This window comes from Aquarana catesbeiana, linkage group LG04 (assembly GCF_042186555.1).
Source record: "Aquarana catesbeiana isolate 2022-GZ linkage group LG04, ASM4218655v1, whole genome shotgun sequence".
Lineage (NCBI taxonomy): Eukaryota > Metazoa > Chordata > Amphibia > Anura > Ranidae > Aquarana > Aquarana catesbeiana.
Genome location: NC_133327.1, coordinates 260,513,830 through 260,538,932, shown reverse-complemented (window position 1 = coordinate 260,538,932; position 25,103 = coordinate 260,513,830). Strand labels below are relative to the sequence as shown.

At 41.7% G+C, this 25,103-nt stretch overlaps 1 protein-coding gene across 2 annotated transcripts in view; it reads right to left on the bottom strand.

Moving 5' to 3' along the window:
* BCL6 (BCL6 transcription repressor) overlaps positions 1–22,657 on the bottom strand; it is a 100,843-nt gene extending 78,186 nt beyond the window's left edge. The window contains exons 1-2 of one of the 2 annotated variants that reach the window (XM_073626415.1): positions 22,510–22,657; positions 22,248–22,380 (exon numbers count right to left, since the gene is read on the bottom strand). The gene's annotated coding sequence lies outside the window, so the exon portion shown is untranslated. Of the gene's footprint in view, positions 1–22,247; positions 22,381–22,505 lie in introns of both variants that reach the window. The other variant, XM_073626416.1, reaches the window with a different exon arrangement.
* Positions 22,658–25,103: the final 2,446 nt, after the last annotated feature.

The following is a 25,103-nucleotide window of genomic DNA, read 5'->3' as shown; positions in this document are numbered from 1 at the left end:
TTCTTTCCATAGCGGCCATTTTTAGTGTGATATCGTCGTGGAGTGAGATAGAACAGGGCTCTGTTCAGTGCTTTTAGACAGTTAGTGTGCTATAGTGTGCTATTCTGATTCTATTGTCAGTGTAGAATATCAGTGTAGTGTGAATGTAGGGATAGTTCAGTATGAGTGTGAATGTAGGAATAGTTCAGTCAGTGTGAGTGTAGTACGACCATTTATCTTGACATTAGTGTGAATGTAGGGATAGTTCAGTCAGTGTGAGTGTAGTGACCGTTTAACACAGAATATTTCATTGCGTTACTGCAAGTTTAACGCCGTATATTTCAGTGTATTATGTGCTGTTTAACGCAGTACATTTCTGTGCATTAGTGCACGCTTAATGCAGTATATTTCAGTGCGTTACTGCAAGCTTACCACTGTACAGTTCAGTGCATTACTGCAAGTTTAATGTCGTATATTTCAGTGTGTTATGTGCTGTTTAACGTAGTACATTTCTGTGCATTACTGCATGCAGAACACAGTATATTCAGTGCATTACTGCAAGTTTAACTCCGTATATTTCAGTGCATTACGTGTCATTTAACGCAGTACATTCCTGTGTGTTACTGCATGCTTAATGCAGTATATTTCAGTGTGTTTCTGCAAGTTTAACGCCGTATATTGCAGTGCGTTATGTGCCATTTAATGCAGTAAATTTCTGTGCGTTAGTGCACATTTGACGCAGTATATTGTAGTGCATCAGTGCAGTTTTAGTGCAATATAATATAGTCAGTGGAGTGTGTCTGTGTAGTAGTGAGTACTTAAGTTAAAGTGCACCAAACACCACTTTCCATTGATAAACCACTTCCATACTGGGCCATTGTCATATGACCCCAGGGACCTGCAGGCAATCTGGGATTTGGTGTGCCCCTCGGGACAGAGCCCATCCCAGATCAGTGAAAAGAGCCAATAAAAATTGTCTCTTTACCACGTGATTGGCTGTGTCAAATCACAGCCGGTCACATGCATTGTCCTTGTGCACGGCACTTGTGCGCGCCCCTAGGGGCACGCAGAGCGGCGATCGTGGATGAGGCTTTTCACACTGACATAGTCCATCCCTGATCGCAGTAAAGAGCCAATGAAATTGGCTCTTTACCATGTGACCGGCTGTGTCCAATCACAGCCAGTCACAGAATGTCAACAAATGTTACCGGGCTCTCCTCTTCCCACACTGATCCTGTGTGAGGAGGAGATTGCTGTAACAGCTCGTTACCGCCTACAGTATACACTAAACACACTGATTGCATCCCCCCCAATAAAGAGGACCTGTCACCACCCATCAGAGCACCTGAGTACCTGTCACCAACCCATCTGAGTACCCGAGTACCTGTCACCAGCCCATCTGAGTACCCGAGTACCTGACACCAGCCCATATGAGTACCTGAATACCTGTCACCAGCCCATTAGAGTACCCGAGTACCTGTCACCAGCCCATATGAGTACCTGAATACCTGTCACCAGCCCATTAGAGTACCCGAGTACCTATCTGCAGCCCATGCCTCATAATTTGGGGTGTTTGCTTTCCAAAATGGAGTTATTTTGTGGGTAATTCCACTGTCCTGGTGCTCCAGCACCTTCAAAAGTGTGATAGGAAGGAATGAAATTATATGTGTAATTTATGCTCCTAGAATGCTTTAAGGTACTACTTCAATTGTGGACCTATGTGACCAGGCTGTAAATATCTTATAAATTGACCACTTTCTGTTTTCATTTTCTTTCCACGTTTTCCGAAGACGTGGAAAAAAATGAACCTTTCAAAAGACTCATTATGCCTCATAAAATATACCTTGGGGTGTTTGCTTTCCAAAATGGGGTCATTTTGTGGGTAATTCCTGGTGCTCCAGGGCCTTCAAAAGTGTGATAGTTTGTTAGGAAATTTTATGTGCAATTTATGCTCCTAGAACGCCTTACGGAGCTCCCTGCATGTTGGACCTCTTTATGAGGCCAGGATGTGAAAAAGTCCCACACATGTGGTATCCCCATACTCGGGAGGAGTAGCTGAATGTATTTTGGGGTGTAATTGAAAGTATGCATATGCTGTGTGTGAGAAATAACTTGTTATTATGACAATTTTGTGTAAAAAACAAAACAAAAGAAAATCTATTTCTTAATTTTCCCAAGAATTGTTGGAAAAAATTACAACTTCAAAAAACTCACTATGCCTCTTACTAAATACCTTGGACTGTCTACTTTCCAAAAAGGGGTCATTTGGGCGGTATTTGTACTGTCCTGACATTTCAGGGCCTCATGAAATGAGATAGGCCGTCAGTGCATTGGGTGTGATAAATTTTCAATCATTTGCACCATAGCTTGTAGACTCTATAACTTTCACACAGACCAAATAATATACACTTATTTGGGTTATTTTTACCGAAGATATGTAGCAGTATAAATTTTGGCCCAAATTTATGAACAAAATTTACTTATTTGCAAAATTTTATTATAGAAACTAAAAAAGGTGTTTTTTTTCAAAATGTTCGCTCTCTTTTCACTTATGTCGCAAAAAATAAAAAACCCAGTGGTGATTAAATATCACCAAAATAAAGCTCTATTTGTGTGAAAAAAATGATAAAAATGTTGTTTGGGTACAGTGTTGCATGACTGAGTAATTGGAGTAATTGGCATTCAAAGTGCGAGAGCGCTGAAAACTGAAAATTTGTCTGGGCAGGAAGGGTGTATAAGTGCCCTGTATTGAAGAGGTTAAAGTGCATCCATGTACACATTTCCACATCTATATTACACTGTGTTAATAAGCACCAACCCATCATGTTTGGCAGGACAAGGAGTGGCAGACGTTCCCATGGCACTGTGAGGGGGTCAGGAGCGTATGTGTCCACATGCAAAGGTGGACGTAGTCAGTCCTCAGGCAGGGCATAATTTCCTCTGTTTAGTGATGTTGCCCGTGCTATCCAGCCACAGCATGCAGAGGAGGTGGTGGACTGGCTTACTAAACCATCCTCATACTCTTCATCCTCCGTCACCCAAGCAGAGATTAGTGCACATTCCACTGCAGCTGCCAGAGTGGCTAAACCTGCCTCCTTGACCACAGCTATTCCTGCCATAGCCCCAGCAGCAGACATGGAGGAGTCAGCTGAGTTATTTGAACACAGCGTCAGCCACTTGCTCCTTGACGACGCACAGCCATTACTTTATTCAGATGTTGGTTCTGAGGTTGAGGTTGAGGAAGGCAGGAACATAAGCCTACAGAGAGGAAAGAACACTGGTACACAAATTGACAGTTATGTTCCTCCAACCGCAGAGTATTGCCAAGTTGTCTCCAGTGGTAATGAGGATGGAGGGGATGATGATGAGGTCACTAATGCGACTTGGGTGCCAGATAGAGCAGAGGAGGATAGTGAGGGTGAGGCACAACCCCAACGAGGCAGCCATCATGGAAGAGTAGAGAGCAGCCACCCTATTCCTTCACTATGTGGAGCTGTTTATCTCCCAACCCAGTTCCCACAGCTCAGCTGTCTGGGACTTTTTTAGCAAATATGCAGCTGATTTCAAGCACATCAAGCATGGCAAAAACACAAGAGCACCTGAAAGCCACACAAAAGGGCCGCAAATCTGTTCCTCCTCCTTACTCATGTCAGTCTGCCCCCACTATACCGCATGACCTCTCAGCAGCTTCCACTGACAGGGATGATGATATAGCACAGGGTGTCCCAGGTCCTTGCAGCACATCTTCCAGCAGCACACCACCAGTTGTAGACAGCAAATTTCTCTGCCCCATCTGCTGCAGCGAAAAAAAAAATACAGTCGCTGCCAGCCACATGCCCAGCATGTAAAAATGCAAGCTTGTCAAAGCTGTTGGCTCTACCACTTTTGCCTTTTTGTCTGGTGGATTCTGCCCCCTTTCGTGAATTTGCAGAATGTGCTGTACCACAATGGCAGGTTCCCAGTCGCTATTTATTTTCATCATTTAAGACAGGAAAGGATGCTTTTTGTTGTATGCCAAGGTTCTTGTGTGCATTAGGTTCACTGCATTATGTGGACACATACACACTAGAGAGCCTCAAAGTGTTAATGTCACCTCAACAGGCTGCTAATACACCAAGGCTGCTTGCATATTATAATAACATGGGTTTTCCTTTATTTGCTCTTTTTTTTCTAAAAAAGGTGTTTCCTAAATTGGTACCCAGGGTTGAAAGATCTGCTAAAGCAGGCCAGAAGAGTTTGTAGCCATTTCAGGCGGTCATACACAGTCAGTGCTCCGTTGGTTGAAATTCAGCGTGAACTCCACTTGCCCATAAACCGCCTGATTTGTGACATGCCCACCAGGTGGAACTCAACTTTGGCAATGCTGTAGTGGCTGCACACATAGCAGAGGGTCGTCAATGAGTACCTGTGTGAGTATGGCACAACGACAGGCTTAGGTTGGCTCGGCTTTTTTTTCCTACCCCGATGGCTGCTAATAAAGGATGCATGCACTGTACTATCACCATTTGAGAAGGCCACAAGGATGGTAAGCCGTGACAATGCATGCATCAGTGGTACAATCCCTGTTGTGTTCCTGCTGGAGCAGACTCTGGCATTATGGACAGAGCACTCGAGGCAGAGCAGCGGGAGGAAGATCAGAACTTCATTTCCTCTCAAGGCCCACTTTATGCAGACACCATTGTTCCTATGCCACAGAACACATAAGAAGAGAGGGAGGAGAAGGAGGAGGAGGAGAATTCGGGCAGTTTTGGAGGCATTGAAGCAGAGGAAGACATACATCAAACAGTAAGAGATGGTTTTCCATCCGCAGAACCCTTGTGAGTAGTACATGGCTGGGAGGAAGCAGTTCCAGATACTATAATCCTCAGTGACCCCAAGGATTCTGCTTCTCATGCCTCTGCAAATTTGTGGTGCATGGGCTCCCTCATGCTTCAAAGCCTGCAAAAGGACCCAAGAATACGTGACGTAAAGGAGAAGGATACTATTGGTTGGCAACCCTCCTTGACCATCGTTACAAGGGGAAAGTCTCAGAACTCATCCTGTCCCCACAGAGAGTGCAGAAGATGAAATCTCTTCAGGACACCTTAAAGAGGAGTTTAATGCTTTTCCTGACTCTAGTAGGTTACAGTGTCGTGGAAAACGTAGTTTTGAGGCTTCTGTCGGTCAAGAGAGGCGTGGTGGAGAAGGTGGCCACCTAAGTGATGCATTTCACAATATTTTTAGTCCTTGCCGCCCAGGGCTGTCAGCTTCTACATCCCATCGGCAGCGTCTTCATCACACGGTGGACGATAATCTAGGGGCTAAAACAGAGATGGAGAGCTTTCCAGTCGACGATCTACTGGCTTACTGGGTCATGAGAATAGACCACTGGCCAGAACTTGCCCAGTATGCAACTGAACTGCTGGGCTGCCCTGCATCCAGCATGCTTTCTGAATGGACATTCGGTGCTGCTGGAGGTTATGTTACTGATAATAGAACGTGTCTGTCCACAGACTTGGTGGACTGTCTGACATTTATCAAAACAAATCAGTCCTGGATTACCAGCAGCTATGAAGCCCCTGATGCAGATGTTGCTGATTAAGTGTTTTTGGGATGTGGAATCTCTGCAGGACTTCTAGGCTGCCTAGCATTATGGGTGTTCATTTTGGAAAACAAATTTTTGGTGTAGTTTTCATGGACACAACACCCAAAGAAAGACCAATTTTTCCACACCTGTTTGACAAGTGCATAACAGTGCAATTTTTGACAGCAAGGCCAATTCTTGCTTTCATCAAGAGCACCTCTATAGGGTTACGGCGTGAAGGTGCCATCAACACCCAAAGACCAATTTTTCCGCACCTGTTTGACAAGTGCATATCAATACAATTTTTGACAGCAAGGCCAATTCTTGCTTTCATCAAGAGTACCTCTATAAGGTTACGATGTGAAGGCACTACCCAATTTTTCCCCTCACTTGTTTCTTCTATCCAAAGTCTGTGGAATAGACACCAGAATGTATCCAAAAAAACTCTAATCTTTTTTCCAGGGCACTACATCGTAGCCTCATCATACTGGCTCCTCAAGCCATTGCTTACAAAATAAAGAAAGCTTGTGAGGAAAATGTAATTTTTTGGCTTTATAAATGCAATTATTGCTGCAGCAGCTTCTATACACAGTACAGATATGCCATTTTACAGGTAGACTAGGGGGACCCACCAGGCACTATATTGAAAGGAATTTTTCAATTGTATGCTTTCACTTTAAGCATCAATAAATCACTGCTCATTTGAAAATTAAGTTTTTTTACAAACTTTTTTTTCATTGATACATGTCCTCCAGGGCAGTACCTGGACCCCCATAATGATTGTATGCCCAGTTACTTGCATATAAGCCTTCAAAATGGGCACTTTTGATGTTTCACATTCGGGTCCCATAGACAATGGGGTTCTTTTTTCGGTTCCAAACTTTTGCGATGTTCGAAAGGTCTGGTGCGAACCAAACTGGGGGTCATTCGGCCCATCCCTACTGAGCATATGATGAAGAAAAGCAGAGGTCAATTTAAATAAAACCACAGATCTACGCTAAATGATCAATAGATTGAGAGATATTGGCAGCTTCAGCTGTATGCCAATTTTAACTTTTTTTATATAAGGTTTGAGCCTTCATATAACATTAAATGATCAATAAAGAAGCTTGGTAGGGGATGGGGCAAGACCAAACTTATCCTTTACATAAAAACTAAAAGGAAAAAGTAAATTTTAGCTGTTCATTTATCTGGATCAACTGACTTTTTGATATGCAGATCTTAAAGATCCTGGACCTTGACTTTTTCTTGCAGAATTGCAGACATCCATCCTGTATAACAGTCTTAGCACTGGTTGGCACTTACTGATTTTGAAATGTAGTTTTGCAATCCATTGAAATTTATATACCATAATACTGTTACTGTATGTTACATTGGTATGAATCTAGTCTTTCCTATCAATTGAAGTGTCATGGTCCAGGTCCTCACAAAGGGGGACAAATGGGATTCTTTCTGTGCATCTGGATTATGGTTTACGTGTTCTATAATGTGGACTAATCCTTCAGTACTCCTGTACTCCTATATATACTGTAGATGCAAGAGGCTGATACCAAATGGAAGTTGGGTACTTACCCTGCTTGTTTTTTTACGAATAAAAAAATTTGCCATGAGTTCAGTTTAAAATAATAAAAAGAACCCTGAAATGTCATTGTTAAAAGCGCAAGTTAACTAGCTGTCTTTCTGATCCTCTGACCTCAATATGTTAAGATTCAAAGACCTGGAACAAGTATTCTGCCAAGAAAGTGGAAATCTAAACTTGCAATCTGCATTATTGTTCCCAGTCAGTGAATTAGAAAGGCAGAGGAATAGCACGACAGATAGATAACTAGCATTTGTGGAAGGATTTTAGCCTTTGTATTGTTTATTGCCACATTTATGTTTATGATTAAATAGCAGCAAGATCACACAGAATCCCAAAAAAACCCCAAATTCACTAGACTAAGGCCCCTTTCACACTGGGGCGGTTTGCAGGCGTTATTGCGCTAAAAATACCGCCTGCAAACCGCCCCTAAACAGCCTCTGCTGTTTGTGCAGTGTGAAAGCCCCGAGGGCTTTCACACTGAAGTGGTGCGCTGGCAGGACGGTAAAAAAAGTTCTGTCAGCCGCATCTTTGGAGCGGTGAAGGAGCGGTGTGTTCACCGCTCCTAAACCGCTCCTGCCCATTGAAATCAATGGGACAGCGCGGCTATACCGCGGCAATACTGCGGCTATAGCCGCGCTGTACGAGCGGTTTTAACCCTTTTTCGGCCGCCAGCGGGGGTTAAAACCGCACCACTAGTGGCCGAATACCGCCGCAAAAACTACGGTAAAACAGCGCTAAAAATAGCGCTGTTTTACCGCCGACGCCCCCACCGCCCCAATGATAATAAAATCTAGGAATGTCTTTTCATCAAAAAGAGAAAAAATAACATAAATGATTAGCATACAGTCCTACAATTTAATCAATAAAGTGAATAAAAACTTGGCAAAAAAGATGGTCATATGGTTGGAGACAAACAACAGAAGCACTGTATCTTTCATAAATCTTATAAAATGGTCTATGTACGTAAAAGAAGCTCATGCAAGAGTATGAATATTGAAATTTGTTATAAAGGTGCAGGTTTATACACAAAAGATTTTCATAGTTGGTAAGGTTGAATAAAGACACCAGTCCATCCAGTTCATCCTAAGCGTGTGTGTGTGTTTGTGTGCATTTATGTCACTACCACTTTCCATATCCCATATATTGTGTTCGCTAAGAAACACACCCAAAAGTTTTTTTTTAATTTATCTACACTCCCAGCTGACGCCAACATCTGTGGAAAGGAGTTCAACATGCTTGCTCCTCCACAGTAAAGAACCCTTTTGCAATTTAAAGGGTAAGTTCACCTTTGTACACTTATTTTTCTAAATTCCAGCTCCCCTATGCACCAATATAGCATTCATGTACTTTTTTTGAAAAAATATCAAAGCTTTCCATTAAATCTACAGTCACTTACTTTTCTTGTCCCAATCCACGTTTCCAGATGTTTCCATTAGTAATGTCTTCTTCCTGATCAGACTTTAGGTCATGACACAGGAAGGAGTTGACCAGCTGACCTCATTAGCAGACACCCTGCAATATCCACCCTCCCATTCCCAGGTGCACATTTTTTAAATGAAATGCAATCAATCAGTGATCACCCTTCTCACTAGTTACACAATATACAATTAGATTGTATAGTGTATGGCCATCTTTATACATCTAAAATAATTTTTAGTGCCATTAATTGTTAACAGCACACTAAACACAGAAGCAAACACACATTTTGCCATGTGAAAATACGAGGGGCAAATAACGCACAGTAAAAAACACACAACCCACAAAACGGCAAAACGTCCCATTAACCACATAGTGTGCAGCCCATTGAAATCAGCAGGCTGCCCTATGCGTGTTACAGGAAAAACGAGACACAAAATGTGCGCTCCTACTATGCTAGATGTGAATGGGGCCTGAAAGTGAAATTGGTGTGATAACGCAAGAACAATGAGTCTCCATTCACATCTGTGTGTTTCCTTGCATTTCAGAAATGCACTGCACCACAAATCGCAGTAAAAAACACACCAAGCTCCACTCTAAAAAAAAGTTCCTAAACTTCTTTGGGGAGATTGCTTCGTGTAGGGCAGCCCATTCAGGTGGATGGACTGCCCTATGTGTAATGAGTGAAAATGCTCTAAAATGCCCCCCCCCTCCCCCCGCTTAAAAAAAAAAAAAAAAGCATGTGGGAATGTGAGTTCCCACTATGCAGAATCGTGAATGGGGATTGACAGCTGAGTGTTTCTGTTCACTCCCTCCTATGTACTTGTATAAAGATGGCCATACACTATACAATCTGATTGTGTATTTAGTGATAAGGGTGATCACTGATTGATTGCATTTCATTTAAAAAACATGCACCTGGGAATGAGAGGGTGGATGATGCAGGTTGTGTGCTAATGAGATCAGCTGGTCAACTCCTTCCTGTGTCATGAACTACAGTCTGTAAGAAAGAAAGACATTACTAATGGAAATGTCTGGAAACGTGGATTAGGACAAGAAAAGTAAGTGATGGTAGATTTAATGGAAAGCTTTGATATTTTTGCAAAAAAAGTACATGAATGCTCTATTGGTGTACAGTGGAGCCGGAACTTAGAAAAAAAAAAGTGTACAAAGGTGAACTTACCCTTTAAGATTGAGTCACTTCACATCTACCTTCATTATGTTTTCTTTAGGGACCTAAGATTGAATAGTTTTCTCCCTATGCCAAAATCACCATTTAGATATTTTTATATTGTGATCATATCTCCTCTCAATCATCTCAGGGGAGAAAATATTTAGGCAGGATTCACACCACTGCGAATTGGATGCAGAATCCCCACATTCAATTCCCAATAGCAGGGAACTTTGACTGGCTCTCTATGGAGCCGAGTCACATATCTCACAGTGGGTCTGGTCTGTTTTGTGCGTCTTTAGGCCCGTTTCAGGTCCGAATTCAGCCCAAAATTCTGATTGAAAATGGTGAACCCGCATGCACCGGGCCCCTGCTGTGAGCCGCATGAAGGGATGGTGTGAAGCGACCCTAAATGTTCGTAGTTGTTTCTCATAGCTGAGGTTCTCCAGCCCCCATATTAGCTTTGTTGCCCTTCTCTGGACTCTCTCCAGTTCCAGCACATCCTTCCTGAGGACTGGTGACCAGGACTGGAAGATAGTAGAATTGTAGGTTTATTTCTTGAGTAAATCTCCTTTTTATTGCAAGCTAGTAGTCAGCTGGCCTTGCTTGCTACAGCTTGGCATTGCTCTTGCTGAGCCTGTCACCTACTAGGGCTCCCAGATCCTTTTCCATCCTCAATTCCCCTAGAGGTTCACCCCCTAGTGAGTAACTTTCATTCACATTTTAGCTCCTAAGTTCATTACTTTACATTTTTCCACATTGAACCTCATCTGCCATATAGCTGCCCACCCTACTATTTTATTGAGGTCTTCTTGTAAGGTTTCCATATCATGTTATTATTTTTATTATAATTATACAGGATTTATATAGTGCCAACATTTTGTGCAGTGCTTTACAACATAAGGGCAGACAGTACACTTACAATACAAATCAATACAGGAGGGATCAGAGGGCCCTGCTCGTTAGAGCTTACAATCTAGAAGGGAGGGTCAAGTGGAACAAAAGGTAATAACTGTGGGGGGTGAGCTTATGGAGAAAATGAAAATACAGTTGTTAGGTGTGGGTAGGGTAGGCTTCTCTGAAGAGAAGGGTTTTCAGGGATCGGCTAAAAGCTAACAGAGTAGGAGATAATCGGACAGATTGGGGTAAGGAGTTCCATAGGATTGGAGAGGCTTTGGAAAAGTCCTGGAGGCGAGCATGGGGGGAGGTGACGAGGGAGCTAGAGAGCAGGAGGTCTTGAGAGGAATGAAGAGAAGAACATGTTATGAAGTTATTGCCCTGCTTTGCTTTTTATCATCAGCTAACATTGAGATTGAACTATGTATTGCAACCTCTATATCGTTTCTGAACAAGGTAAACAGAATTGGTTCCAGGACAGAGCCCTGGGGTACCCCACTTATACCTAACATTCAGAAAATATGCCATTAATCACCACTTTCTGGATGTGCTCCTGCAACCTGTTTTTTATCCAGGTACATGCACCATCATCAATGCCACATGACCTACATTTGTAAATGAATCATATACTGTATGGAGTACTGTATCAAATGCCTTAGCAAAATCCAAATATACTACATCCACAGCCTTCCTCTATCCAAATTACAACACACCTCCTCATAGAATGGTTAAAGGTTGGTCTGGCAAGAACAGTTTTTTATAAATCCATGTTGGTTACTACAACCCCAATTCCAAAAAACGTAGGTCACTGTGTAAAATCTACATAAAAACAGAATGCAATGATTTGCAAATCTCATAAACCCATATTTTATTCACAATAGAAAATAAAAAGCATATCAAATGTTTAACCACTTGACCTCCAGAAGATTTACCCCCTTCATGACCAGGCCCTTTTTTTGTGATAAGGCACTGCGTTACTTTACCTGTCAATTGCGTGGTCATGCGACACTGTACCCAAATACAATTAATGTCTTTTTTCCCCACAAATAGAGTTTTATTTTGATGGTATTGGATCACCTCTGAACTTTTTATTTTTTGCTCTATAAACAAAAAAAGACCAACAATTTTGAAAAAAAAAACTAATATTTTTTACTTTCTGCTGTAAAACATATCCAATAAAAAAAATGTAAAAAATCAAATTTCTTCCCTTTAGCACCGACTGTATGCACATATGCGGCCCTGGCTTTCAGGGGTTATACCGGGATGATGCCTGTAGCTGCAGGCATCATCCCGGTACCGTTTTTTAGAGCGGGCGGTCGGCTCTTCAGGGATAACAACTGATGCAGCTAAAAGCCGCTCGGCTATTATCCTGAAGGAGCGAGAGGGGACGTCCCCCACTCTTGCCGCCTTCCGACACTCTTTCCGGGCTTCCCGTCCCACCGGGAGAGACGATCCGCGATCCGGCACTTCCGCCGGCTAGAGTAAGACCGGAAGTAAGCCGGAAATAGCTTCCTTCCAGTCTTCTTTCTGTAAACACAGAAGCAACATCACAACATCACTTCCGGTTTACTCGGCTGCCAATGGCGCCGTTTAAAAAAAATGACAGTATTCAGAATCGACGTTTTTGGCGATCTGAATACTTTGAAATGCAAAGGAGGGATTTGCGGTCTTCTAGACCCCCGATCCCTCCATAAAGAGTACCTGACAGCAATAAAAGTAATCAATTATGTAAAAAAAAAATTTAAAAAGATAAGAAAAAAAAAAATTTTTTAATGCGCCCCGCGAGCTGGAACAGCAAAGAGAGCGCCCACATATGTAAACGGTGTTCAAATCACACATGTGAGGTATCGCCTCGATCGTCAGAGCGAGAGCAATAACTCTAGCACTAGACCTCCTCTGTAACTCTAATCTGTTAACCGTTCATTTTTTTTAAAACATCGCCTATGGAGAGTCTTAGGTACCGTAGTTTGTCGCCATTCCACGAGTGTGTGCAATTTCAAAGCATCACGTGTTAGGTATCTATTTACCTGGCGTAACATCATCTTTCACATTATGTCCAATCACAGCCGGTCACATGTAAACACGGAGATGCCGGTAATCAGCGCTCCTCACCTCACACTGACAGAGTGTGTGGTGAGGAGAGCTGATCAGCGGCATCTTCACGCAGGGGGATATCTACACATGTAATCAGGGCACTTATCATCAGTGCCCTGATTACAATATAGCCCCAACAGTGTGACCAATCAGTGCCCACCATTGCCCACCAGTGCCAGCAATCAGTGCCCACCAGTGGTAGTAATCAGTGCCCACCACTGCCCACAAGTGCCACCAATCAGTGCCCATTAGCAATGCCAGTCAGTGCTGGCTATCAGTGCTGCCTATCAGTACTGTCCATAAATGCCCATCACTGCTGTCGATCAATGCCCATCAGTGTCGCTGATCAGTGCCACCCATCAATGCCCATCAGTGCCTATCAGTACCGCCTATCTGTGCTGCCTATCAGTGCCCACCAGTGCCGCCTATCAGTGACCACCAGTACTGCCTATTAGTGCCCATCAGTGCCACCTAACAGTGCCCATCAGTTCCGCCTAACAGTGCTCATCAGTGCCACATATCAGTGTCACCTATCAGTGTCCATAAGTGCAGCATATTGGTGCCTTCTCTTCAGTGCCACCTAATCCGTGCCCATAAGTGCTGCCTCATCAGTGTCCATAAGTGCCACCTCATCAATGCCCACCAGTTTAGCCTATCAGTGCCCATCAGTGCCGCCTCATCAGCGCACATCAGTAAAGGAGAAAAATTACTTAGTTACAAAATTTGCTGACAGAAACGAAGTAAAAAAAAATATTTTTCAAAATTTTTGGTCTTTTTTATTTTTTTAGTAAAAAATAAAAAACCCAGGAGTGATCAAATACCACCAAAGGAAAGCTCTATTTATGTGAAGAAAATGATAAAAAAAATTGTTTGGGTACAAGGTAGCATGACCGCACGATTGTCATTCAAAGAGGCCTGGGCAGGAAGGGGGTGTAAGTGCCCTGTAGGCAAGTGGTTAAAGCACTCCCACTTCTCTCCAGTGTTCTTAGCTTCAAAAATTTAATCCTATTTAGTATTGTGTAATATCGAGCACAGCTTAGTAAAGTTGAAACGTAATGTTTTAGTCCTACTCTTGCGTCTCACTTTCCTATAGCTTTGAGCACATGTAAATAATCTGTGATCACTGCTACCTAAATTATCCCCTAACTTCCACATCTGTAATCAGCTCTGTGTTGTTTGGAATTAGTAGGTCCAGAGGTTGGGGATTCAACCATTTGAATCATGAAAGTGTCCTGCAGTATGTTCAAGAAATGACAAGCCTTGGTTGAGCGATTGGTTCCTTGTACCCAATTAATGTCAGGATAGTTGAAATCCCCCATGATTATGACATTGCTCTGTCTCCTTGCCATCTCTAACTGCGAAAAGGAGATGGGTCTCCTCCTCCCTAATGTTAGGTGGCTTATAGCATACCACCACAAGTACTTTAACATTTGTTTATCCTTTTGAAGCTCTAGCCATAAAGACTCCACCTCCTCCTCACTAGCCCTATTATAGCATGTCATTCCTCATATTCAACATCAAGTCGCTCTTCACATACAGGCACACCTCTCTCCCTCTTCTACCTATCCTGTTCCTCCAATACAGGGAGTACCCCTGAACAGTCGCAAGCCAGTTGTGAGGTGTCAAACTAGGTTTCCACAATCAAAAGGGGAAAAGAGCAGGGGGAGTGGGACTTTATATGAAACACTAGGTTGCAGAGAGGTAAATAGGTGAAAAATACAAGTTTTATTAATTGCCATCTGAAATAACCATCCATAACATTTGATTACAACAGTAATGATATACATTGGTACATGGCATAAATTCATAAAAACAGTATCATGTAAAATGGCAATTAATCATCCTTCCAGGGTTCACCAATATGGTCATTGCATAAACAATAATACACCTTAAAACTTGCAAAACCCATGGCCTTGTTGGTCCTAATGAGGGTATTGAATGTAAACTTGGTGTTCTAATAATGTGAATTAGAAGTAAAACGTATGGCAGCTCTATGCGTTTCGTGGCTAGAGGGCCACTCGTCAGGAGCGAGCACAAGATATATCTATAAATAAAGAATGAAATATTATAATAAGGGTAAGTGAGTACGGTAATGGGGTATAGAACCCTCAAATCAATTACCTGTTACTTTTGGGTGTCAAAATAGTTTTGGCGCGAAAGCGGGGTACCATGACTCTCCGGATAAATGCTCCCAACCGGGAGCCGCGGCGGACATCTCGTCCAAGATACCCAGACAAGCGTCGGCCAGAGCAGGCACAAGAAGGCAAGGTAACCTGGGGGGGATTGAAAAGTGTTCCATAGTAAACTGGACAGGAATGAACAGAGGGGAAGTGTGTGGGTGGAGCCGATTGGAGGGAGGTGAGGGAAGTGAAGAGCCGGCCACTAAGGCCTGGGAATGGGTGTGAAGAAAAAAGGGGGGAGTGAATACTAGTGATGACCACCAGTCAAGAGTGAAACGTAAAGGACCAGGGGGAGAGGTGAGAGTGACAAAGGTGGGGAAAGGGGACAAGTGGATGACTGCCGTGGAAGACGGTGCATAGGGATAGGGGGAAAAAGATGTGGATGTACAAATTACCTTGGCTGAATGCAACAGCCGTGTGTGCAGCTCAAAATTGAACAGTGAGGAAAGCCTTGACTACCGGTGCCCGCCCTAGGGACGCCCATATAGGCGCCAGGACGATGACGCCGCTGACGTCACGCCAGCGCAGCAGAGGGGGCGGGGGAAGACCAGCGGTAGGAGGAGTCCAGCAGGCGCTCGATCCTCCGCCATCGGAAGTCCCCCAATCTGCCCGCAAGCGTGGTCACCGCAAGCATGGGCGGAGCAGCGCTGAGTAAGCACCGCACGTCCAGTCTGGGATGCGCGACGTTGACATGCAGTGACGGCACCCGCACCTTCCCAGACAAAGGGGGAGGGGCCGCCAGGCACGTCACAGCTCCCGGAAGTGGAGAACCAGCCGGGCAGCAGGCAATCCCGACTAAGTTCACACCACCTCTAGAGCTGAACCCAAATAGAGTCAGTTAATGTTGGAGCATAAATGGAAGAAGATGATTGAAAAAACATACCATTAGTTAACAGGGTAGCTAAATTAAGAAATGTACGAGGATCAAAAGGATTTAACATGGGAACAAGGTTGCAAAAATGGGGGGTAATGCTGATGTAGATAGTAGAGCAAGCCAAGTGTTTCCATCCCTATGAATATTAATGAATAGGATTGAAGGGAAATAAATAGGGACTTTAAATGAACGCATGATCTGGTAAGGCACCATTGTTCCATCCCTCGGGACTTAAAATGAAACTGTAGCCTGGTAAGGCTACAAATTTCCATCCCTGTCGTGCATCAAAAGGGGAAAAGAGCAGGGGGAGTGGGACTTTATATGAAACACTAGGTTGCAGAGAGGTAAATAGGTGAAAAATACAAGTTTTATTAATTGCCATCTGAAATAACCATCCATAACATTTGATTACAACAGTAATGATATACATTGGTACATGGCATAAATTCATAAAAACAGTATCATGTAAAATGGCAATTAATCATCCTTCCAGGGTTCACCAATATGGTCATTGCATAAACAATAATACACCTTAAAACTTGAACCCTCTGTTCATTCCTGTCCAGTTTACTATGGAACACTTTTCAATCCCCCCCAGGTTACCTTGCCTTCTTGTGCCTGCTCTGGCCGACGCTTGTCTGGGTATCTTGGACGAGATGTCCGCCGCGGCTCCCGGTTGGGAGCATTTATCCGGAGAGTCATGGTACCCCGCTTTCGCGCCAAAACTATTCTGACACCCAATAGTAACAGGTAATTGATTTGAGGGTTCTATACCCCATTACCGTACTCACTTACCCTTATTATAATATTTCATTCTTTATTTATAGATATATCTTGTGCTCGCTCCTGACGAGTGGCCCTCTAGCCACGAAACGCGTAGAGCTGCCATACGTTTTACTTCTAATTCACATTATTAGAACACCAAGTTTACATTCAATACCCTCATTAGGACCAACAAGGCCATGGGTTTTGCAAGTTTTAAGGTGTATTATTGTTTATGCAATGACCATATTGGTGAACCCTGGAAGGATGATTAATTGCCATTTTACATGATACTGTTTTTATGAATTTATGCCATGTACCAATGTATATCATTACTGTTGTAATCAAATGTTATGGATGGTTATTTCAGATGGCAATTAATAAAACTTGTATTTTTCACCTATTTACCTCTCTGCAACCTAGTGTTTCATATAAAGTCCCACTCCCCCTGCTCTTTTCCCCTTTTGATGCATGACAGGGATGGAAATTTGTAGCCTTACCAGGCTACAGTTTCATTTTAAGTCCCGAGGGATGGAACAATGGTGCCTTACCAGACCATGCGTTCATTTAAAGTCCCTATTTATTTCCCTTCAATCCTATTCATTAATAGGTTTCCACAATGTCAAAGTCCTCCTCATGTAGTAGAAGTTCTAGTTCTTCCATTTTATTAATCAGACTTCTATCATTTGTGTGCATGCCTTTTAATTTTGTACTTACGCATATTATTTTATCCTTGTACACATTTTACTTCCCTTTAGGCTCAGCATGCCTGCTAGCCTTGGAAATTTTAGTTTCCCTGTCATTTGGTTTAAGATCCCCTTCTCCCCTGACTTTACCCCCATCTGTATACTCTGACTATTGCATTCTGCCTTGTATACCCTCTTCCGATCCCCCCACTTTACATCCTAATTTAAAAGTTCCTCCAGCCTTCTGATCATCTTCTCCCCAACAGAACTGCACCCTACTCATTAAGGTGCAGCCCATCTCTGTTCCATTATTTAAAGGATCCTGGCCTTGTTCAAAGCTAATTTGCCATTTTTTTCCTAAGTGGCATGGGTAACTGGGCACTGTAATGATGTACATACACCAAGGCCAGGACATTTTAAAACATACTGGCTGAGGCCACTGCAGACCTGTCTTTTAAGTGTACAGGGTTCGGCAGACACAGCTAGCTGCTCAAAGGGGGCAGAAACAGCTGCAGAAATCAGCAGATTCCTGAAGCTGTCGTTCGCACCAGCACACCATGTAAATATAGCCTTAATTACTTTACTATATATATGAATATTTGGATCTGTCTCTCTAGGACAAGACATGTTAGGACTAAAAACACCTCCTCTTCTTCTTCTTCCCATATCAATAAAATAACTGTGGTTCATTTCTTCACACAGAGAGCTGGGCAGGGCTGATAAGGCTCCTGAACTAACACTTGAACAGCTATAGCAAGAAAATTCAAAAGTATATTTAGCAGAACAAAGGGAGCAAATGCAAGACAATCATTGTTAGGGTTTGCATACACTTTAATAATTTGTGGGATAGAACCAGAAATGTGCATAGGAAGATGAAACGCAGAGCCCTGGTACCTTGTTCTGCTTGGACTTGGGCAGAAGACATGGGGGCTGGTTCACTGAACTGAAAAATGAACACAGATTTGAACTGTTGCCTATAGTTTCTAATCAGGTTTTACATTCAATTTTATGGGAAAATGAAACAAAACTTATTATTAGTCACTATGGGCAACAACTCTATTGTGTTCTAGTTTTCCTTTCTCTCTAAGTTTAATGAATCAGCCCATGAAGTATAAGGTGATGTGAGAATGGTGCCATACAATGTTTGTTATGAATACATACATGTGTTTGTGTAGAGCTTGCCATTCCCATAACTGGGTTATGTATTTTGTGAAAAGCTCCACCCAAGTGCACTGTTCCCCAATGTCTATCACTTGTCAGGTTCTTTGTTCAGCATTATTTACCACTTGTGCTAGGCTCTACCTGTCCTAAAGTGATATTTGTCCTGTAAGGTGGGTTATCTAGATTTTGAAGTGACAACATAATATTATTTTTCTTGTGTTCATATTGGATGCATGCATGATTTTTGCATGTCAACATAGCAACAAAGATAGAACTCCTTTGGCTAATTTGTGTGTGTTAAGAACTTGAAATGTCTGAAACTACATGACTATTCCAGAATATTAATTTGCAGAAATCACAGGACAGGCTAAAATAACACTGAGCAGTTGTACATTGACTTTCTACTGAAATATATCCAGTAGGTAATGCCTTCTTCTTTCACATTCTTTTGAATTATTAGCAAACACCCAATTGAGGAATTTAATGTATATGGAATTGAATGTGATCTCAATTCATAATCCTTTTCCAAAGACACCTCTCATTGTGTTGTGTCTAAGCATTTAACTGTTGATGTATAACTAAAGGAATTTTTTTTCTTAGATTTGGATAGAGTTGGAAGGGATTACAACCCTTGACAAATCACCCTCTCTTATTGCCCTGATCAACAATCTCACTGGGAATAAAAGTAAGGGTAAAACCAATATTTTGTGTTGCCACCAGAACAGGAACAGATAATACTTGTTCCTGTGGCAACTGTTAATATCCCTCACATTTGAAAGATGTTGAATTTTCAGGACAGGAAGAGAGGGGAAATCTCCCTAATGAGACACGAATGGCAAAATAGACTTTTCGACTTGCTGGGAGGACACTGTAGATGGGATCCCCCATACAGCAGAAGCTTTCTTTTGGACCATATTAATGGATACACATATTCACAATTATTGCGAATGGTTATTGGCAAGGTTGAATTCAGGAGACACCTACATATGGGCATCTCATCCCATTTTTTTAGGATCTTACTATTGTAGTGGGACAATCCTTAGGTCCTTGTGGTCCCAAAGCTCAGTGTGTGGCCATTGGGTTTTCCTCAAGCACAATGGCAATGATTTTCATGGTTTTATTGTAGGATGACTTATGGTTAATTATTCATTTTAAAGAGTACATCCTCTCCAGCTCCTGATGATGTACTTAACCCCATCAAGCTTAACGCTATCACCAATCAATTGCAAAAGTCCATATTATTAGAAGAAGGAACATGATCAGTGGTGTTATGGGGTGATAATGTGTTTTGAAGGACTATGTCAGCCCTCCAAGATGTTTTTGGGATGTATAGGTCTAAAATTAATTGATTTTATGCATATTTGGTTGCTGTCTAGTTAGTGCTCTAAAAATCCCAAATAGTTTAATTTTTTTTTCTGTAGACAAAAAAGAATGACAGTTGCCCTCCCTTACTCTATACAGAATAAAAAGAAAGTCTTGTCTTTAGATATACTTTGATGTGTTTAAAGAATTATGAACGTTTCTAGGCAGGGGCCACTTTGTTGCCCACTAAATTGCCTTTTTGCTTTTTTTTCTTTCAGGAAGAGGGTGATTTAATTTCCTCCTTGGCTAGATCTCATATATAGGATGAGTGGAGCTTAGCTCAGAGTTAGTTGCTGGTTTATGGAAAAGAGAGAAGCCATGGGAGAGGTTATTACTTAGGGGACATTGATTTGATTTTTTCCTGCCCCTGGAGGGGCACAAAGAGGTACACTACCACACAAAAAGGGAACTATTATTACTTAAATGGAGGATGTAATGCATGAAGGATTGAGGAGTTGCTAGTTGGTTTATTGGAACTGTGACTGTAACAAAAAATAGCTTTGGACCTAGCTTCTGGCTGCTTCATGTCTTTGAAGTGGACTCTCGGTAACCGTGCTGTTGAGAAGTGGGATAGCACACCATTAGGCTATACTAGACAGTGCATCCCACTTGGTGAAGAAGGATCCTGGTATATCCAATTATGTTGTATACCTAGTCTAGCTATGGGGCAGTGGTGAATATGCAGGGAAAGGTGCTATGCTGGAACCTCAAGAAGTCTTCAGACCTGAAATGATTGGTGTGCCCGGTAAGAAGACATGATGTTGTCAAGAAGACCAGAAGCATGGTGAGGGAGCTTGACAATATGGCTCCCTGTAACTAACACACCATGCGGGCAGATAGCAGGCAGACATATAATTCTCTCAGGGCTCTGGCTGATACTCATGGCAGGTGAGTGAACCTGGGTGAGTCCTGAGTACTATTTTTAGTGCGCACTTCTGCCCCCTGCCCACATGTTTTCAAGGAAAAAAATGTGTCTAGTAAAAGAAAGTACAAAATAAAAACAAGAATGATCATTTTTCATTGCCATGTCACACCAGAACTCCAATAATTTGAAATTTTCTTCTTAATATCATGGGATAGTGTATACATAATTATAAATTGTCTAAAACAGAGAAGCATGATCTGTGTATCTGGAGAGATACTGGGCACAATTCCTCACTGCATTTAACCATGGCAGTTTTTATCATGTTTGTAGTTTGTACTTATATAGAATGAGAAATATCTGTTGTGGGAAAAATCTTCACGCCCCCATTTGTTCACAGTGGTAATCTTACGATGCTGTAGGAAATAATATGAACTGTTGATGCTGTCACAGGCACTCTTTAAGAGTGGCAACTTTGCCTGCCCTTTTCACCCTCCTCTTCCATTCATTGAAGCTGTACTATAGGTTCCAAAATGAAAAGCACTCAATGAATAGAGGAGACAGACCTTTCATTCATCCACCTGGCCTCCATTCATATTGTTAGAAGTTATAATAGAGCTTTCCTGCTGTTAAAATAAATAAATAAATACTAAATTTAGGCTTTAATCAGTTGCAATTGGTTTGATTGGTCCTGCAATTGTACATCAGCTTGTCTGACAGAAGCCAGTCATTCAGAAAGATTGGAAAACCAACATCCAATCAGCATCTGATCAGCTCTGGCAGCCAATGGCTGTGAGTGTGAGCGCTGACTGGAGTGTTCTGGCGGGGGGGGGGGGAGTCTCTCTGTCAGAACGCAACAGCTCAACGGGGAGATTGATGTACTAACATTGCATAGTTAGTACAGCAAGCTCTTCTTGAGGTCCTCAGTTTTTCTCCTTTCAGCCCACTGGGTGGAACAAAAAGAACCATATGCATTGAATATGCATTAAAAAAATGCATTGGATATCGGAAAAGGACAATATGCATTGAATATCGGTGTAAGATCAGCTGGATCAGTTCCAGGATAGTAATAACTGTGCACACATATATCCCTTTGTGAATGTAGGACTGCGATGTAAGTATACTGTAGCAAGTTACTGGTCATTTTATAATGGAGTTTCTACATTTTGGGCAAGTGCTTAATTGGCAATCATACCAAACAAATTAACAAAAGGAATTTGTTTGGTGTGCAACACTTTATATTTCAACATCATTTTTATGGAGGCACACATCTTTTCACCAACACGTTGTTAGTGGATAAACATTCACACTTAGACCTCTCTCCTAGACAAAAAGGCTTTCTGTTGCCAAAATGAATTTACTTTATTTGCATCAGCCATACGCTAAGAAGGATTACACAAGCTATAAAACAAGTACAGTTCATATTTCATACCTGCATAAAACAATCAATAAAAGAACAAAATAAAACAACAATTATGGTGAAATATGTTTCATTGTCTGTTTTTATATTTCATTTTCTATTATCACTACTGCAATACATTTATTGAATAACCATCATGTTTTATAATATTCAAAGTTTGGTAGGAATGATTATACAGTGTTCCGTATCATCTGTCTATAAGTATTTAACATAAAAAAAAAAAAACGTGATTACTTACTGAATGATCTAAAGAGAAAATCTTTAATTATCTGTGAATGGTCCAGTCCATGATGCCATGTAGTGGTCAAGCTTCCATCAGAAACTCTTTCTAATTCTTGTAGTTCTTTGGATCTCGTAAATCTGACAAGTGTCTGATAATGTAATGAATAACTTATAAGATGCATAGAATAGCTGTAATTCTTCTGGCTAGCACATTAGAAGAAGGTACAGTACAGATTAGGTATCTCTAGAAAATAGATGAAACTCTCTAACAAACCTGCCTTAGTAATTTGTTGTTTGCAGTAAGTTGAGTCATCTAAACTGAACATGCTGATTACTTCTATATATTTCACCACTGTGCCACACATGAACGTCACCCATTACTAATGCCTTGGGAGACTGGTAAGATGGGCGGCAACCTTTCAGAGTTGTGGATTCCTTCCAAAATCCACACGTATTAAGCTGGCAAGTCTCCTTCGTTGCTAACCAGGAAGCAAAGTTTCTAAAAAGCAAAATGAAGTGTTCTTGTCCAGTTTATGAATTTGAATTTCATCACCTATGGAAGATAAGAGACACCACCTCCTATCAATTACACACTCATGTATTAGTAGCATTCAATGGTCAGTCCACATGGAAGTGATTTTTCAGTCAATAGGAAAGTTCTAGTGTCATCTTCTAGTTTCTTTATTTCTCTAAGTCATTGGTAGTGAGACACTACTGCCATAGTTCCTATTATTTTCCCTTTCAGCCATAGAGAACCATTCCTCCTTTTACAAAATAGCGTTTTAAATGTTCCTATTCTTCCTTTATCTGTATTATAAAATACATTTCAAATCCAGCAAGAATTTTGGCACCCCAAACTGGCTGGTATGCAGACCTGTAAACATAAACATAAACATAGCATAAACATTGAAGCCTATGAGAGATGTATGAAAATAGCAAGTGGTTTAACTCTCCTGTAAGTGCTATGCACTGAAAGCCTCCACACCTAAAAAAATTGCCTTGCCTTAGAGCACCAGAGGAACACAACATGACTGGCACACATTAATTTTCATGTTTTTCATATGAATCATTTGTCAGAGGCAAGTTACCCTCATGTTACTGTGAGTTAAAATTCCCTATGTAGATTAGAGCTTGATAATTGTGTTAAAAGTATATATAAAGCTATAACCTTTTTTAGTTTTGGGTAGAGAAGGCAATGCTTAAAATTATAATTTTTTTGCTGTCTGTGTCCCAAAGAACAATTAACCTTGCCATCACCGAGTCAATTAATAATTCCAGACTGGAATCCCAGATGTATTAAACAGGTTTTTTTTTTTTTTTTTTTTTTTAGCCTAGAACATGATGTGCGCTATGATCATTGATTTGAGCCCACTAACCATTATAAAATCTATCAAAAGTTCTAAAGACTGCACCAGTATGTAGGCAGGTGCAGTCTATATTCTCCACTGCGGGTGGTGCTCGTCTGCAGTGGCAATGCAGATGGGGTAGGAAGGTAAGAGGAACCTAGTTCCTCTATGGTTTCCTCAGTCATAGGGAGGCAGCTATCTGATTGGATCCTGGCACCCCATGTGACTTGGGTCAGGCAGTCTATTCAAGACCCTGGCTCCCAGGCTCGGAGTGCATTTTTGTGAGTGAGAGTGAAGGGACAGGATTCCTGTCTGTCAGGGATAGTGCTTAGCGTCAGGGAAAGGTTCCATAGGAGTAGTGAAAGTGTAGGGACATGCCATCCTTTCTAGAAGCTTCCCCATTTGGATATGGATCAGTGAGGCCACATTTTGCTCCTCGAGACAGATGTTCTCGGCACCCTTCAATCTACTATTTCACTGCTGTACAGCTCATTGTTGTTCCCAGCTGGGTAGCTTTCCCACCGGGCCTACTGTGTATTGATGGTCTTTTGGTATAATATATTACTGTTACTGCACTTGGACTCCATGTGTTTTCTGCTTGCCCCATCACACTAAAAGTGTTGGGCCAGCTTTAGACAGTTGCTACTGAAACAGATATTTCTATTGGAAGAGTTCTTCTGTACCTCTTTTCCAGAGACCAGTGTAAAAGTATACATTTCCCATAACTGTCTGCCCCTTTTTGCCCCACTGACAATGGTCACTTGGAAACCAGAAAGGATAAATCACCCTTGCTGGGACATAAAGAGTGGTTGTTAGTTTTACCCATTGTTATTTTTCTAAACATTATTGTGTAAAAAATGTATTTTCCTAGATGTCGTGGAACATTTGATTTAGCCCAGTCTTCCTGCTTATGTTAATGGTGCTCAACAGTAAGGAAAATAGCAGAACTAGTAGATAATGTTGTGGAACTTATGCTTTTGGAGAGGAAAAATAGAAAAACAAGTTTTCTCCAGACAGCTCGTGGTGTGTTGGACTTATTGACATAAGATGATTGCCACCTTACGTCTATCGCTAGCTTTAGGCTGCAAGAAGACACCAGGGAGTTCCTTGAGTAGAATGATGGAAAAATAGCTAATTCAAAGACCAAAAGTTATATCTCTCACCAAATGCTTGAACAATTTCCAATCCTTGTATGCTACAAAGGTAATCATAGACAATGACTATCTAATAGACATTATTGTTATTTCATAGTGTAAGGATAAAAGTTGTGCTTTCTCCAGTTTAGATTTTAAATCCCTGGGATATAATGATCAGATGAAAATGTAATCACCGGCATTAGAGAATTTTCTGTGAGGCCTGTAACAATCTTGACCACTGATAAACAGTAAATGGAACAAAATAATTCACAGCTTGCACACTATCATGTGTTACATTATTTTGTGTTTACATGTGCGTTAAAGTCCAGCTTCAGGCAAAATAATTTGTTTGGATAGGGTTGGGAGGAGATAGGACCTCTGTCAAATTTG